Below are 16055 nucleotides of genomic sequence, written 5' to 3' on the forward strand. Positions count from 1 at the left end.
TAGAACCACCATATACAGGTTGGCCATGCATGCTTTAGAATTTCCAGGACATAAATTAAATTATATTTATTAGTTTTTCAAATCTAGTTTTGTCAAGGAATATCTTGTTTTTTTCCATCTGTGCTGATAGAAAACTTTGCTGAGTATAGTAGTCTGGGCTTCGTCCTTGGTCTCTTAGTGTCTGCAACACATCCATCCAGGACCTTCTGACTTTCAGAGTTTCCATTGAGAAGTCATGTGTAATCCTGTCTTTATATGTTACTTGACCTTTTTCCTTTGCAGCTCTTAATATTTTTTTTGTATGTTTAGTGTTTTGATTATTATATGGTGAGGGTTTTTTTTTCCTGGCCTATTCTATTCAGTGTTTTCTAAGCTTCTTTTACCTTCATAGGCATATCCTTCTTTAGGTGGTAAATTTTTTTCTATGATTTTGTTGAATATAGTTTCTGTGCTTTTAAGTTGAACTTCTTGCCCCTCTTCAATCCCTATTATTCTTAGATTTTGTCTTTTTATGGTATTCCACATTTCCTGGATGTTTTGTGTTAAGGAATTGTTTGACTTAACATTTTATTTGTATGATGAATCTATTTCTTGTACTGTATCTTTGACTCCTGAGATTCTCTCTTCTATCTCTTGTAATCTATTGGTTATTCTTGCATGTAGTTCCTTCATTTAACCAGATTTTTCATTTCCAGAATTTCCTTATTTGTGTTTTCTTTATTGTCTCTATTTCAATTTTCTTTTTAAAAATTTTTTAAAATTGATTTTATTGAGCTATATTATTTTTCTCTGCTCCCCTCCCATTCTCTCATCTCCCCTTCTACCCTCTTCCATGGTCCACATGCTCCCAATTTACTCAGTATTTTTGCATCTGTGTTCATGAGGGAGATTGGTCTGTAATTCTCTTTCTTAGTAATGTCTTTGTGTGGTTTGGGTATCAGGGTAATTGTAGCCTGATAAAAAGAGTTTGGCATAGCTGCACTATTTGTAATAGCCAGAACATGGAAACAACCTAGGTGCCCTTCAATAGAAAAATGGTTAAAGAAGGTGTGGAACATATACACATTAGAGTTTTACTCAGTGGTAAAAAACAATGACATCTTGAATTTTGCATGCAAATGTATAGAAATAGAAAACGCTTTACTGAGGTGAGGTATCCCAGACCCAAAAAGAGGAATATGGTATGTACTCACTCATAAGTGGATTCTAGCCTTAATTAAAGGTCTTTGAGCCTATAATTCGTGATCCTAGAGAAGCTAAATAAGAAGGTGAACCTGAAGAAAATCATATAGTTATCCTCCTGGATACTGGAATTAGTATTGCTGTTGAATTCTAATGTTAAACCATGATGATCCAATAAGATACATGTTGTTATTTAAATTTTTTTGTATCTGTTGAGGTTTGCTTTATTACCTAGTATGTGGCCAATTTTTGAGGTTCCATGAAGTGCTGAGAACAAGATATATTCTTTTATGTCTGGATGGAATGTTCTATAGTTGTCTGTTAAGTCTATTTGAGTCATAACATCTTTTAGTTCCCTTATTTTTCTGTTAGTTTTCTGTCTGACAGACATGTTCAGTGATGAGAGTGGGATGTTGAAGTCTCCCACTATTAGTATGTGGGGTTTAATGTGTCATTTAAGCTATAGTAGTGTTTCTTTTACATATGACAGTGTCATGGTATTTGGGGCATAGATGTTCAGTATTGAGATTTCCTATTGATGGATTTTTCCTGGGACTAATATGAAATGTTCTTCTTTGTCTCTTTTGATTGATTTTAGTTTGAAGCATATTTTATTAGATATTAGGATAGGTACACCAGCTTGCTTCTTAGGTTCATTTGATTGGAAAAAATTTTCCCACCCTTTTACTCTGAGGTGATGTCTGTCTTTGAGGTTGAGGTGTGTTTCTTGGATGCAGCAGAAGAAAGGATTCTGTATTCATATCCAATCTGTTAACCTATGTCTTTTTATAGGTGAGTTGAGTCCATTTATATTAAGGGATATTAATGATCAGTGATTGCTAGCTCCTGTTATTTTAGTTTTCATTGTTGATGATACTATTTTGTATGTTTCCCCCTTCTTTGGGATTTGCTGCTGTGAGATCATCAATTGTCTGTGTTTTTGTTGTTGTAGCCAATTTCCTTGGGTTGGAGTTTTCCTTCTAGTACTTTGTGTAGGGCTGGGTTTGTGACTAGGTATGGTTAACTCTGGTTCTGTCATGGAATATCTTGTTTTATCCATCTTGACCAGGACCTTCTGGTTTTCATTGTTTTTATTGAGAAGTCAGGTTTAATTCTAATAGATCTGCCTTTGTATGTTACTTGTTTTTTTTCCTTTGCAGATCTTAATATTCTTTCTTTATTCTGAATGTTTAGTGTTTTGATTATTATGTGGTGATACTTTTTTGATATAGTTTATTTGGTGTTCTGTAAGCTTCTTGTATCTTCATATGCATATCTTTGTCTAGGTTAGGAAAGTTTTCTTCTGTGATTTTGTTGAATATATTTTCTGGGGTTTTGAGCTAGAATTCTCCTTCATCTATCCCTATTAATCTTAGGTTTGGCCTTTTCATGGTTTCCTATATTTCCTGGATATTTTGTGTTAAGCTTTTGTTAGATTTAATGTTTTCTTTTACTGATGAGTCTGTTTCCTCTATTGTATCTTCATCATTTGAGATTCTCTCTTCCATCTCTTGTATTCTGCTATTTATGTTTGCATTTGTGGTTCCTGATCGTTTTCTCGTAATTTATGTTCCTATAATTCCCCAGTTTGTGTTTTCTTCATTGCCTCTATTTTGGTTTTTAAGTCTTGAATAGCTTCTTTCATCTGTTTGATTGCTTTTTCTTGATTTTCTTTAAGGGATTTTTTGATTTCTTCAAATATTTTGTCTTTCCTCCATTTCTTTGATAAAATTTTTCATTTCATCTTTAAGTTCCTCAAACATTTTCCTAAAGTTATTTTTTAGGTCATTTTCTTCTTCTTCATGTATAGTTGTTTGTTCAAGTCTTGACGTTGTATGGCCACCAGTTTTTATTGGTGTTGCTTTGCTCTTTGTGGTGTTGAGTGTGTTCTTATCTTGTCTACCCATTTTTTTCTCTGATTGGGGCTATGTCTCTGGTGATCAATCTTCCAGGTGCCAATAGATCCAAGGTTCAGATGGTTGCTCCTCATAGTGCTGTCAGTGCCACATTTCCAGTCACCCCGGAGGTCATTCGGTGTTCCTGGAGGCTTCTCAGTCTTGCTCTGCAATACTGAGGCTGTTCAGGCCTTCTCCCAAGGAGGTTACTTGCTTGGGGCTTCTCTCCCTGATATCGCTGGCTCATGCCTGCTCTGGAGGATGTCACTGGCTCAGGTCTGCTACCTCAGAGGTCACTGATTTATTTCCAGTCCCACAGATGTTTCTGGCTCAGGTTTGCTCCCTCACCAGTGGCTCCTGTGGAGATCATTGCCTTGGTCCTGCTCCCATGGAGATCACTCTTCAAGCCTGCTTGTGTGGAGGTCATTGCCTCGGGCCTGCTCTGGCCAAGGTTGCTGGCTCAGGTCTGTTCCTACAGATGTCTCTGGCTAGGGCTTGCTCCCTTGGATGTTCCTGACTTGCACGCCCAGTCCCAAAGAGGTCTCTGGCTTGGGCCTGTCCCTTGATCATTGTTCCCTTGTACCTGCTCCTGCTCCAGTGGAGTTTGCTGTCTTGGGCCTGTTTCAGCAGAGGTCACTGACTCAGGCCTGCTCCTGTAGCGGTACTGCCTTGGACCTGCTCAGATGGAGGTCACTGGCTCAGGCATGCTCTTGTGATCTCTGCCTTGGGCCTGCTCAGGCAGAGGACACTGGCTCAGGTCTGATCTATGGGGATCTCTGCCTCAGGGCTGCTTTGGTGGAGGTGCTGGCTCAGACCTGCTCCAGTGGAGGATGCTACCTTGGGTCTGCTCAGGCAGAGTTCACTGGCTCAAGCCTGCTCTTGTGGAGGTCACTGCCTGGGGCCTGCTCTGGCAGTGGTCAACTTGCTCAGGCCTGTTCTCACGGATGTCCCTGGCTTGGGTGTGTTCCTGCAGAGGTCCCCGAATTGGACCCAGTCCTACAGAGATCCCTGATTGGTGCCTATTGTCTCTGTTTCGATTTTCAAATCTTGAACTGTTTGAGTTGTTTGTTTCACCTGTTTGATTGTTTTTTTTCTTGATTTTCTTCGGTTTCTTTAAGAGATTTACTGTTTTCTTCCAATTTTTTCTTTGTCTTTTCCTCCATTTCCTTAAGGGAAATTTTCATTTTCTCTTTAAGGTTCTCTATCATATTCATAAAGTTATATTTAAGGTCATTTTCTTCTGATTCTTCTGGGTTAGGATATTGAGGTCTTCTTGTTGTAGGACCACTAGGTTCTGGTGGAGTTGTATTGCTCTGTATGCTGTTGGATGTGTTCTTATACTGCTGTCTGCCCATCTCCTCCTCTAGTGGGTGCAGGTTGGACCTCTACTTCATGGATTCTCTCTTCCTCCAATTGGTGAAGGTGGGGTCTCTGGTGTGGCTTAGGTTGTTGCTCTTCTTCCAGGTGCAGGAAGGTCTGTGCCTTTAGTGGATGCTGACAAGGTTCTGTGGCTCCTCTATGAGTAGCTGGGTATAAGACTCTCTCTAGAGCAGTCAGGGGCAAGACTCTGGTGGTCACAGATGTTCTGCATGTTCTGCAGGAGCAGTCTGGGCCAAGGCTCTGATGGTCACAGATGTGGTGATAGAATGATTGTACCTTTCCAGCAGCAGTCTAGGCCAAGGCCATGGTGGATGCAGATGTGGTAGGGGATGATTGTACATGTGGAGAGGCTACTCTGGAGTCTCCAGGGTTTGGTGAGTGAGGTTGGGAAATAGAATGTGCCTCCTAGGCAGAGTCCTCCAACTGGAAACTCAGACACTCACCTCTCCAGGTACAGTCTGGTCCAAGGCTCCAGTGATCATAGATATGGTAGAGAAATGGTTGTACATGTGACTGAATGGATGCAGGACTGAGCAGGACAGAAACCTCTGTCAACAAATGACACAAATGTGGACAATTACACCCACATAAAACATGGGAGAGCTTGGGAAGTAATTCTAGACGTAAAAGAACAGAGTAAAGCATGGGTTTTTGATAGCAGCATTTTCTCAGGTGGGCTCTGTTTGCTAGAGGCAAGCACTTCTCATTTAAAAGAGGCTTCCTGACACAGCTTTAGCTGTAAGAACTTTGCAGGTTTTTTAAGAGGCCCTGCCACAAAACACTTAAATAGTGATGATGAATAGTTGGCAGCATGCTTCTTGATGGTGGTAGGAATCTTGAAACACCATAGAGTTGTGGCAATTAATATGGCTCCTGCCAGTACCTCCACCATGAAGTTAGACTCTCAGAAAACTAAGGAATGGGGTGGATCCAGCCAACAAAGCTATGACTTTAATCCTAGCCATATCGCTGAATAAATTAAAGACTCATGTGATCAGAAAAAGAAAGATATATGGTAAAGATAGATTCAGACCAAAAAAAAACCCTTTAAATGGTTTACAGTGTGCTTAAAAACATATGTAGGCTTAAGAGAGAAAAGAAAAAGGATAAAGTCCTTAAAAAAAAGAAAGAGAGTAGTTGGATGTAATAGCATACACCTTTAATCCCAGTACTTGGGAGGCTGAGACAGGCAGATCTCTATGAGTTTAAGGAAGCCTGATCTATAGAGTGAGTTCCAGGGCAGCCAACAATACACAGAGAAACCTTGTCTCAAAAAACCAAAAGTTAAAAATAAAAGAAATAGAATTTAAAATAAAGCCATGTAAAAATGGAAAATACACAAAGAATCTGGATACTGTATATTATTGTGTTGTCTTTGAATTGTTTGACAGTTGAGAAAGGAGAAACAGCTGATAAAAGACATTTGATTATAAGTGCTGTTGGATTAATCCAACATATATATTGAAAATGCCTTGGCTTTAAAGTCAAAAGGCATTTTATTTTGGAGAAGAGATTCTGCTTTTGTTTCCACAGGAAATGACAGACTGTGGATTTATTCTGGGTTAAGCAAAATTAAGTTTGATCAAGGAAGGCCCCCTGAAAAATCTGCAGTAGGAGCATATGTTCCAGATGATCCAACATTTCAGAGAACCTCTGTTGGAATTTTCTCTGAGTTCTACATATAGAACAACCTCAAGACTGCTGGCTGATGGGCTGGAGAGATGGCTCAGTGGTTAAGAGCATTGCTTGTTCTTCCAAAGGTCCTGAGTTCAATTCCCAGCAACCACATGGTGGCTTACAACCATCTGTAATGAGGTCTGGTGCCCTCTTCTGGCCTGCAGGCATACACATAGACAGAATATTGTATACATAATAAATAAATATTAAAAAAAGACCGCTGGCTGAGATAAATATTCCAGTCAGGACTTGTCCATAATGCTAAATTTCCTTTAGGTCCCCATAAGATTATCAGTGCCCCCCCACATCATCAGGAAGTAGTCTTGAAAACTATGCCCACCCACATTCCCTAAAAATAAATTATGGATGTTTATCTTTGTTTAGAGTGTTGGTTAAAAGTTGTTATGGATGATGGTCAGGAAAAAGTTAAACAAAGGAGTTTAGATTCAGAGTTCTTGTTTTGAAAAGAAAAAAGGGGAAGTGCTGTGGGACAATTTTGTCAAGATTGACAAAGGACAAGATTTGTCACTTGTATTGGTTTAATTAAATGCTGATTGGTCAATAGTCAGGCAGGAAGTATAGGTGGGGCGAGCAGAATAGAAGAATTCTGGGATGAGGAAAGGCTCAGTCTGCAGTTTTAACCCAAATGCAGAGGACACAAGATGAGAATGCCTCACTGATAAAAGGTATCAAGCTGTGTGGTAACACTGACATGAATTATGGGTTAATGTTAGATGCAAGAGTTAATTAATAAGAAGTCTAAGCTAATAGGCCAACAAGTTTATAGTTAAAGTATGATTCTGTTTGTTTCGTTGGGACTGAACGGCTGTGGGACTGGGAGAGACAGAAACCTCTGTCAACACAAGGCCATACCTATTCCTACAAAGCCACACCTCCTAACATTGCCACATTCATTTAAGGCCATTTTCATTTAAACTACCACACTATTTATTTATCTGAAGTAGGGTTAATCTCTATAATAGACAAAGAACTCAAAAAATTAAACATCAAAGGGAAAAAACAGGTCTGGAGAGATAGCTCAACAGTTAAGAGTACTTGTTGCTCTTGTAGAGGACCCAGGCTCAGTTACCAGTATGAGATACCATTTGTAAATCTGATTCCAGAGGATCTAATGTCTTATTCTTACTTCTAAGGGCACCAGACACACATGTGGTATACATATATACATGTAGCAAAACACTCATACACCTAAATTTAAAATAAAATTAAAAAAAACCTACTGTGTGATTTGTTCTTGTATGCTGTAAAGATTTGTCACTCATATTAGGTTAATAAATCCTGATTGTCCAGTAGCCATGGAGGAAGTATAGTTAGGGTGGCCATACTAGGAGAATTCTTGAAAGAAGAAAGGCAGAGAGCCAATCACCAGTCAGATGCAGAGGGAACAAAATGAGAATGCTTTACTTGAAAAATGTATCAAGCCATGTGACTAAGCATTGAAAAGAATTATGGGCTTATTTAAGTTGTAAGATCTAGTTAATAATAAACCTGAGCTAATAGGCTAAACAGTTTATAATTAATATAAACTGCTGTGTATTTCTTTGGGACTGAATGACTGCTAGAGTGGGCAGGACAGAAACTTTTGCCTACACAAACCAATTAAAAATGAGACATATGTTTTAACATCAATGACATAGGCAGAATGTTCCAAGAATAAAAACAAATTCTTCCTGCCTCTGCTTCCCAAGGGCTGGGACTAAAGGCATGGTATACAAGAGCTAGTTCCAGGACAGGATTCAAAGCTACAGAGAAACCCTGTCTTGAAAAAGCAAAACCAAAGCCAAACCAAACCAAACCAAACCAAACCAAAAAACTCCACAACCCCCCACAAAACCCCATAAATTCTTCTTAAATAATGGAAAATTAACAACTTTACACCAAAAATATTTAGATAAAAGGACTTACAGAAATAGAGACAAAGAGAATAGGAAAGAAAGCACTGGAAGAGAAGAAGAGAAAAGCAAAGAACCTACAGTTTTGAATACAGAAATAACAGCAACAACAATAACATTCTGGGTGGTGATGGCACATTCTTTTAATCCCAGCACTCAGAAGGCAGAGGCATATAGATCTCTGTTAATTTGAGGCCAGCTTGGTCTACAGAACAAGTTGCAGGACAATCAACACTACACAGACAGAACCCATCTTAATAAACAAACAAATAAACAAACAACCACAGAAAAACTAGATCTCTCTACCCCCTCTAGAGCTGAAGATAAAATTCAGGACCTTGCAGATGTGAGATGAATGCCCTCCCACTGAGCCACATCCCCAGAAAAACTAGATAATTTAACTTTGTTAAAGTGCAAAGTATATCAGTGTAAGTTCTGAGCATATATTTGTTAGGTGATTGACCCACACTAAAATGTATAAAATTAAATAGAATTTAAAATGTACAAAAATGGGGCAAGGAACTAAATAGAGTGATTTCAAGGTTGAAATAAAAATCACTGGGATCAATTGTACCAGAATGTAGAGTGACCTTTTCAGCATGCAGCAGCTGCTTAGGACTCCAGGAAGCACATTCTCCACCTTCACTGATTAGAGGAAGAATACAGCAATGGATCAGCAGAGGCCCCCAGAGGCAATGCTCCACCTATTGGAGGGAGAGGTGAGTGACAGTTCTGACTGGAAAGCTGCAGGCTCTAAAAGGCCCTAGACCCAGGACACATTCTGTGCCCCTTTCCAACCCATCACAGGCCAGCAGCCTGTCAGCAGAGGCTCCTGGATATATAGTCTTCACCTGTACCTATTAGAGGAATAATATAATTACTCCAAACCCAGATGGATAGTTAGCATTGTAAGAATATATTCAGCAACATAAAAAGCAATATGGAACCACCAGAACCTATTGGTTTTACAACAGCAATGCCTAAACATCCCAATGCAGATGAAGCATAAGAAAATGACCTAAAAATAACTTTATGAAGATGATACAGACCCTTAAAGAGAAAATGAAAAATTCTCTTAAAGAAATTGAGAAAAAGATGAACAAAAATTAGAAGTCAATAAATTCCTTAAAGAAAGCTAATAAAGCCAAGAAAAGCCAACCAAACAGGTGAAGCAAACAGTTCAAGACTTAAAAACTGAAATAGAGGTAATAAAGAAAACACAAACCAAGGGAATTCTGGAAATGGAAAATCTGGGTAAATAAACAGGAACTACAGATGCAAGCAAAACCAACAGATTATAAGAGATGGATGAAAGAATCTCAGACATTGAAGATATGATAGAGGAAATAGACTCATTGGTCAAAGAAAACATTAAATTCAACAAAATCTTAACAAAAACATCCAGAAAATCTAGGACATCATGAAAAGACCATACCTAAGAATAATAGGGATAGAAAAAGGAGAAGTCCAGCTCAAAGGCAAAGAAAACATATTCCAAGAAATCATAGAAGAAAACTTTCCTAACCTAAAGAAGGCCATGCCTGTGAAGATAGAAGAAGCTTAGAGAACATCAAATAGACCAGACCAAGAAAAGGTCTTCTTGTGAATTAATAATCAAAACACTAAACATACAAAATAAAAAAAGAAGTATTATGAGTTACAAAGGAAAAAGGCCAAGTAACATGTAAAGGCAGACCTATCAGAATAGCACCTAACTTCTCGATGGAAGACAGAAGGTCCTGAACAGATGTTTTTCAGACACAAAGAGACCATGGATGTCAGCACAGAATACTATACCTAGCAAAAATATCACTCTCCATCAATGGAGAAAACAAGATTGATGTGGGATTTGCTATGAATATGTTTTTATTGCCATTGGTTAATAAAGAATCTGCTTTTGTTCAATGAGTTAACAGAACATATCCAGACTGGAAAAGATATATAGAGAGAGCAGGCTGAGTCAGCGAGAAGTCAGGTAGCTGCCCAAGGAGAAAGACACACTGGAACCTTGCTGGTAAACCATAGCCATGTGGCTATACACAGATTAATAGAAATGGGTTAATTTAAGATGTAAGAACTAGCTAATAAGAAGCCAGAGCTAATAGGCCAAGCAGTTATTTAATTAATACAGTTTCTGTGTGGTTATTTTGAGTCAGGGCAGTCAGGAAATGAACTAGCAGTCTCTACCAACAAATTGGCTTGCCAACATGGGGCTGACTAAATCCACGTAAAACCTGAGAAAGCTTGGAAGGGAATCCTAGACACAAAAGGACAAAGTTAAACATGACATTTTGAAAGCAGCATGTTCTTGGGAGGGTTCTGTTTGCTAGAAGCAAGCAGAAGCTTGCTTCCTTTAAGAGAGGAGTGACACGCACTTCTTGTCCAGCAAGAAGGAACGATCACAAAATCAAGAATCCTTCTCAATCATAATTTATTGGAGCACTCGATTGAAAAGGGGAATGGGGAAAAGGGATGACGAGAGAGAGCGAAAAACCCAAAGGCAGCTGCTTTTCTAGGGTGAGAGGCTCGAATGCTGATTGGTTGATGCCATTCTGCTAGGGCCCAAGGCCACAGGACAGGTCAGGGAACCAAGTCTCTGAAATGCAAAACAAGGCCCCAAGCACACTGGCCTGCACAGCAGCATCAAAGGATTTGTATACCTCCAGGTTGTAGGACCGCTGGCACTATCTCGCCAAGGTAACATCCTGGCGGCTCCTTACAGAGAGGTCTTCCAGATTCAATGGCAGCAAACAAAACAAAACAAAAATGCACTGTTTCAAAATAGTGGCTTCCTGGACCATGGTGCCAGGACAAACTCTGGTTCTTTCAGGAGGCTGAGCATTTAAAAGGTGTTTGTAAACAGAGTGCTATAACTTATTTAATGGCAACACAGACCCACTGTGACCTGACCCTGGATCTGGGGCAGAAAGAATGGTTCTCAGAGGCAACAAACATACCTTTGCCATGTTGGACTGGGTGGAACCAACAGTCAGTACCACGGAGCTAGTCCTAACCATTCCTGCTTAGCATTAAAAAAAGGCACTTCTGGTCAGAAAATAATTACAGATACACAATAAAGACAGATTCAGTTAAAAAAGACCTCTAAAGGGCTCACAGTGTTGGATAAATGTACGTAGGCTTGAGAGAAAGAGGAAAAAGATTATAGAGAATTATAAAAAGAGGTAATTGGTTTTTTAAAAATAAAACAAAATCTTTAAAGAAACAGTAAACTTGCAGAAAAAGTAATAGAGTAACAAAGTAATAGAGTAATAAAATAAAAATAAGCCACATAAAGATGGAATATACACAGAGAATCTGGATTATGCATATTATTGTGTTTTCTTTATTTTTTTTTTACTGTAGAGAAACATTTGCTTCTGGGGATGCTAAGCTAAACTAACATATACTTTAAAGGTATCTTGACTTCAAAATTGGGGCCCAAGGATTTGTTGCTTTGGAAAAGAGGTTCTGCTTTTGTTTACCAAAGGCAATCTATAGATTCAATACAATCCCCATCAAAATTCCATCAAACTTCTTCACAGACCTTGAGAAAATAATAATCAACTTTATATAGAAGAACAAAAAACCCAGGATAGCCAAAACAATCCTATACAATAAAAGAACTTCTGGAGGCATCACCATCCCTGTCATCAAACTCTATTACAGATCTACAGTAAAGAAAACAGCTTGGTATTGGCATAAAAACAGAGACGTTGACAAATGGAATCAAACTGAAGACCTGGATATTATTCCACAAACCTATGAACACCTGATTTTTTTAACAAAGAAGCCAAAATTATACAATGGGAGAAAGAAAGCATCTTTAACAAATAGTGCTGGTATAGCTGGATGTCAACCTGTAAAAAAAATGAAAATAGATCCATATCTACCACCATGCACAAAACTCAAGTTTAAATAGATTAAAGACCTCAATATTAATCTGACTACAATGAACCTGATAGAAGAGAAAGTGGGAAGTAGTCTACAACACATGGGCACAGGAGACCACTTCCTATGTATAACCCCAGTAGTACAGACAATAAGAGCAACAATGAATAAATGAGACCTCCTGAAACTGAGAAGCTTCTGTAAAGCAAAGGACACAGTCATTAAGACAAAACGGCAACCTACTGTATGGAAGAAGATCTTCACCACCCCCACATAAGACAAAGGCCTGATCTTCAAAATGTATAAAGAACTCAAGAAACTAGACCTTAAAATTCCAAATAATTCAATTAAAAAATAGGGTACTGAACTAAACAGAGAATTCTCAACAGAAGAAGTTCAAATGGCCAAAAGATACTTAAGGTCATGTTCAACTTCCTTAGAGATCAGGGAGATGCAAATCAAAACAACTTTGAGATATCATCTTACACCTGTCAGAATGGCTAAAATTAAAAACACCACTGATAGCCTATGTTGGAGAGGATGTGGAATAAGGAGAACACTCATCCATTGATGGTGGGAATGCAAACTTGTGCAACCACTTTGGAAATCAGTGTGGCGGTTTCTCAGGAAATTGGGAGGCAACCTACATCAGGATCCAGCCGTATCACTCTTGGGAATATACTCAAGAGATGCCCAATCATACTACAAAAGCATTTGTTCAACTGTCTTCATAGCAGCATTATTTGTAACCTGGAAACAATCTAGATGCTCCTCAATGGAAGAATGGATAAAGAAAGTGTGTCACATCTACACATTAGAGTACTACTCAGCGGTGAAAAACAATGACATCTTGAATTTTTCAGGCAAATGGATAAAAGTAGAAAACACTATCCTGAGTGAGATAACCCAGACCCAAAAATATGAATATGGTATGTACTTACTCATTAGTGGATTCTAGTCATAAACAAAGGACATTGAGCCTATAGTTTGTAATCCTAGAGAAGCTAAATAATAAGATGAACCCAAAGAAAACCATATATAGATCCTCCTGGAAATTGGAAGCAGACAAGATTGCCAGGTAAAAGTTGGGAGCATGGGAGTAGGGGTGGGGTGTGGGGAGGGGAGACAGGGAGAGAGAAGGAAGAAGGGGACTGTTCAGGGGAGCTTGGAGGAGTGGGATAGTTTAGATGGAGGAAGGTTAGATATGGCAGTAGGGAAGGAGATATCTTAATTAATGGAGGCATTTTGAGGTTGGCAAGAGGCTTGACTCTAGAGGGGGTCCCAGATGTCCACAGGGATGTCCCTAGGTAGGACCCTGGGCAGTGGAGGAGAGGGTGCCTAAACTGGCCTTGTCCTGTAGTCAGACTGATGACTATCTTGAATATCACCACAGAGCCTTCATTTGGCAACAGATGGAGATAGAGACAAAGTCCCACATGGGAGCACTGGACTGTTCCTCCAAGGTCCAGTTGAAGAGCAGAAGGAGGGAGAATATGACCAAGGAAGTCATGACCATGAGGGGTTGATCCACCCACTGAGACCGTGTTCATGAACTAATGGGAGCTCACCAAAACCAACTGGAATTGAACTGAACTGGCATGGGATCAAACTGGACCTTTGAATGTGGCTGACAATTGGGGCAGACTGAGAAGCCAATGATAATGGCACTGGGATTTGTTTTTATGGCACATACTGGCCTTTTGGGATCCTAGTCTTTTTGGATGCACACCTTCCTAAGCTGGGATGGAGCAGGGAGGGCCTTGGACTTCCCATAGAGCAAGGTACCTTGCCCTTTCTTAGAACTGGAGGGGGAGGAGGGAAGGATGAGTGGGAGAGGAGGGGAGGAAGTAGAAATTTTGATTTCTAGTACTAATAAATTAATAAAACATTACAAAACAAACAAAAAAAGAACTCAAGAAGGTAGACATTAAAATTCTAAATAACCCAATTAAAAAAATGTGGTACTGAACTGAACAGAGAATTCTCAACAGAAGAATTTCAAATGACCAAAAGATAGTTAAGGACTGTTCAACTTTCTTAGCTATCAGGGAAATGCAAATCAAAACACATTTGAGATACAAATATAGAGTTTAACACAGCTTTTTGCTGTTTGCTTGTGGGGTGTCACAGAGAAAATTTCCTCACTCAGCAGCCACAACAGAAAAAAAGTGGCGGTTTTAAAATACTGGTTTTCTGGGCTGTGCCGTCATTGTGACCTCTGACTCTTTTGGGAGACAGAACATTTGCATGGAGTTTGTGAGCGAATTGCTGCAGCTTGCTTGATGGCAATGTGGGCCAGCTTTGTGTCTGGAAATGGGGCCACGTGCTTGGCGCTCAGAGGTACAAGCAGCTCTGCCATGCTGAACTGTGCAGATCTCTGGCAGAAACTATTGTATTTATCATAACAATGCAGTTAAGGTTTACACTGGGCAGGAAACAGGTGGTAACATATTGTCCCTACATGGCACAACTTCAGTTTTTAAGAAGTGCTTAACACTTTAAGAAGTGCTCCTGTATATTAAAGAATTAAAGATTCACAATAGGACAGATTCAGACATAAGCGACCTCTAAATGTCATGTTGTAGAAATGTACGTAGGCTTGGGAGAGAGAAGAAAAATAATATACAATGTCATAAAATAAAGTTAATGCTTTAAAAAGGGTAAAGTCTTTAAAGAGACATTTAATTAGTCATTTAATTAATGATAAATAATTAATGATTAAATAATTAATCATTTAGTTAATGATTAAAAAGAGTAAAGAAAAAGTCACATAAAAATGAATAATTCATAGAGTCTGGATTCTGTATATCATTGTGTTTTCTTTAAATTTTTTGACTGTGAGGGAGCTAAGTACAGAGACACATCTCATTGTGTGGGCTGCTGATATACATGTAATATGCAACATGTATATTATAAAGGTATTATGACTTCAGAATTTGGAGAAGAGGTTCTTCTTTTGTTTTCACAGAAGATGAGAACCTATAGATTGCTTCTACACCAATATGATTTCATAGACCAAGGCCTCCAGAACGATTTCCATGAACACCCTCCAAAAATTAATTTACTCAACTGCTGACTAAGATGAACCTAGCACACAGGATATACCATAAAAGACCTGATTAACAGTGTCCCCATACAGCATGAAGCAGTTTGGAGAGAAAAAACTGCATCCAAATTCCCAAATATTGTTTATGGATGTTCTTTTACATTTAGAGGGGATATGATATAGATATAAATAATTTGCGTTGGTATGGATTTTGCTTTATTGATATAAATCTAAGATCAATCTTGTTATATGTATGTATATGCTCTTGATTTAGGTATTGTGATTGTGTAGTTCATTTAAAAATGTAATGTATAATTAAGAAATATAGGTTGATAGATAATCATCTAAAATAGTCAAGTTTGTAGTCATGTTAGTTAGATTTTTTTAGATGTGCATAAATATATTTCAGATGGATAGGAATTCTTCATATTGTTCAAAGACTACAGAATATGGCATTTAAAATGCTTTAATAACTTAAAGTTTTTCATGACAATGAGATGCAGCACCAGCTGCAGCACCAGCTACTTCAAGAGGAAGATTGGCATCGAAGAGGCTCCTTATGGAGTTGGATAGTCATTTGGACAAGAAACTGCTCTTGCCTGGACTGATGTATAAACTGGACATGAAGAACCCACAGAGAGATGACTGCTGAACTTGCCTAAAGGTGAGATGATCCTTCAGGGTTTCTGCTTCATGAAAGAGTCTGTGAGACATTCTGCAAGACACAGAAAAAAGTGACTAAACTGTTTAAAATTTCCTGCTTCATGAAAAAGTCTGCTGGATACTGGGCCTGCAGGCTGAAGATAGATGCCCCAATGGTACAGGTAAATGTCAAGGCAGTGAGATGTCTCTGTCAATTCTAGACTTTTGGAAGTTGTTTATAATACACTTCCTATTTACTTAGGTAATATTATATACTCCTGGAGTCTTTGATAGAGTTAAAAATAGATAGATAGTTATAGTTATTGTTTTCTTTGTTATAATAAAAGATACAATAGATATAAATATTGTAACTGTAATTCTTGCTTGATAACTGTTTTGTTATATATAATTTTACTATGTTAATGTTAAAGC

The sequence above is a fragment of the Myodes glareolus genome, chromosome 7 (genome assembly GCF_982192425.1).
Source record: "Myodes glareolus chromosome 7, mMyoGla1.1, whole genome shotgun sequence".
NCBI classification, from domain to species: Eukaryota; Metazoa; Chordata; class Mammalia; order Rodentia; family Cricetidae; genus Myodes; species Myodes glareolus.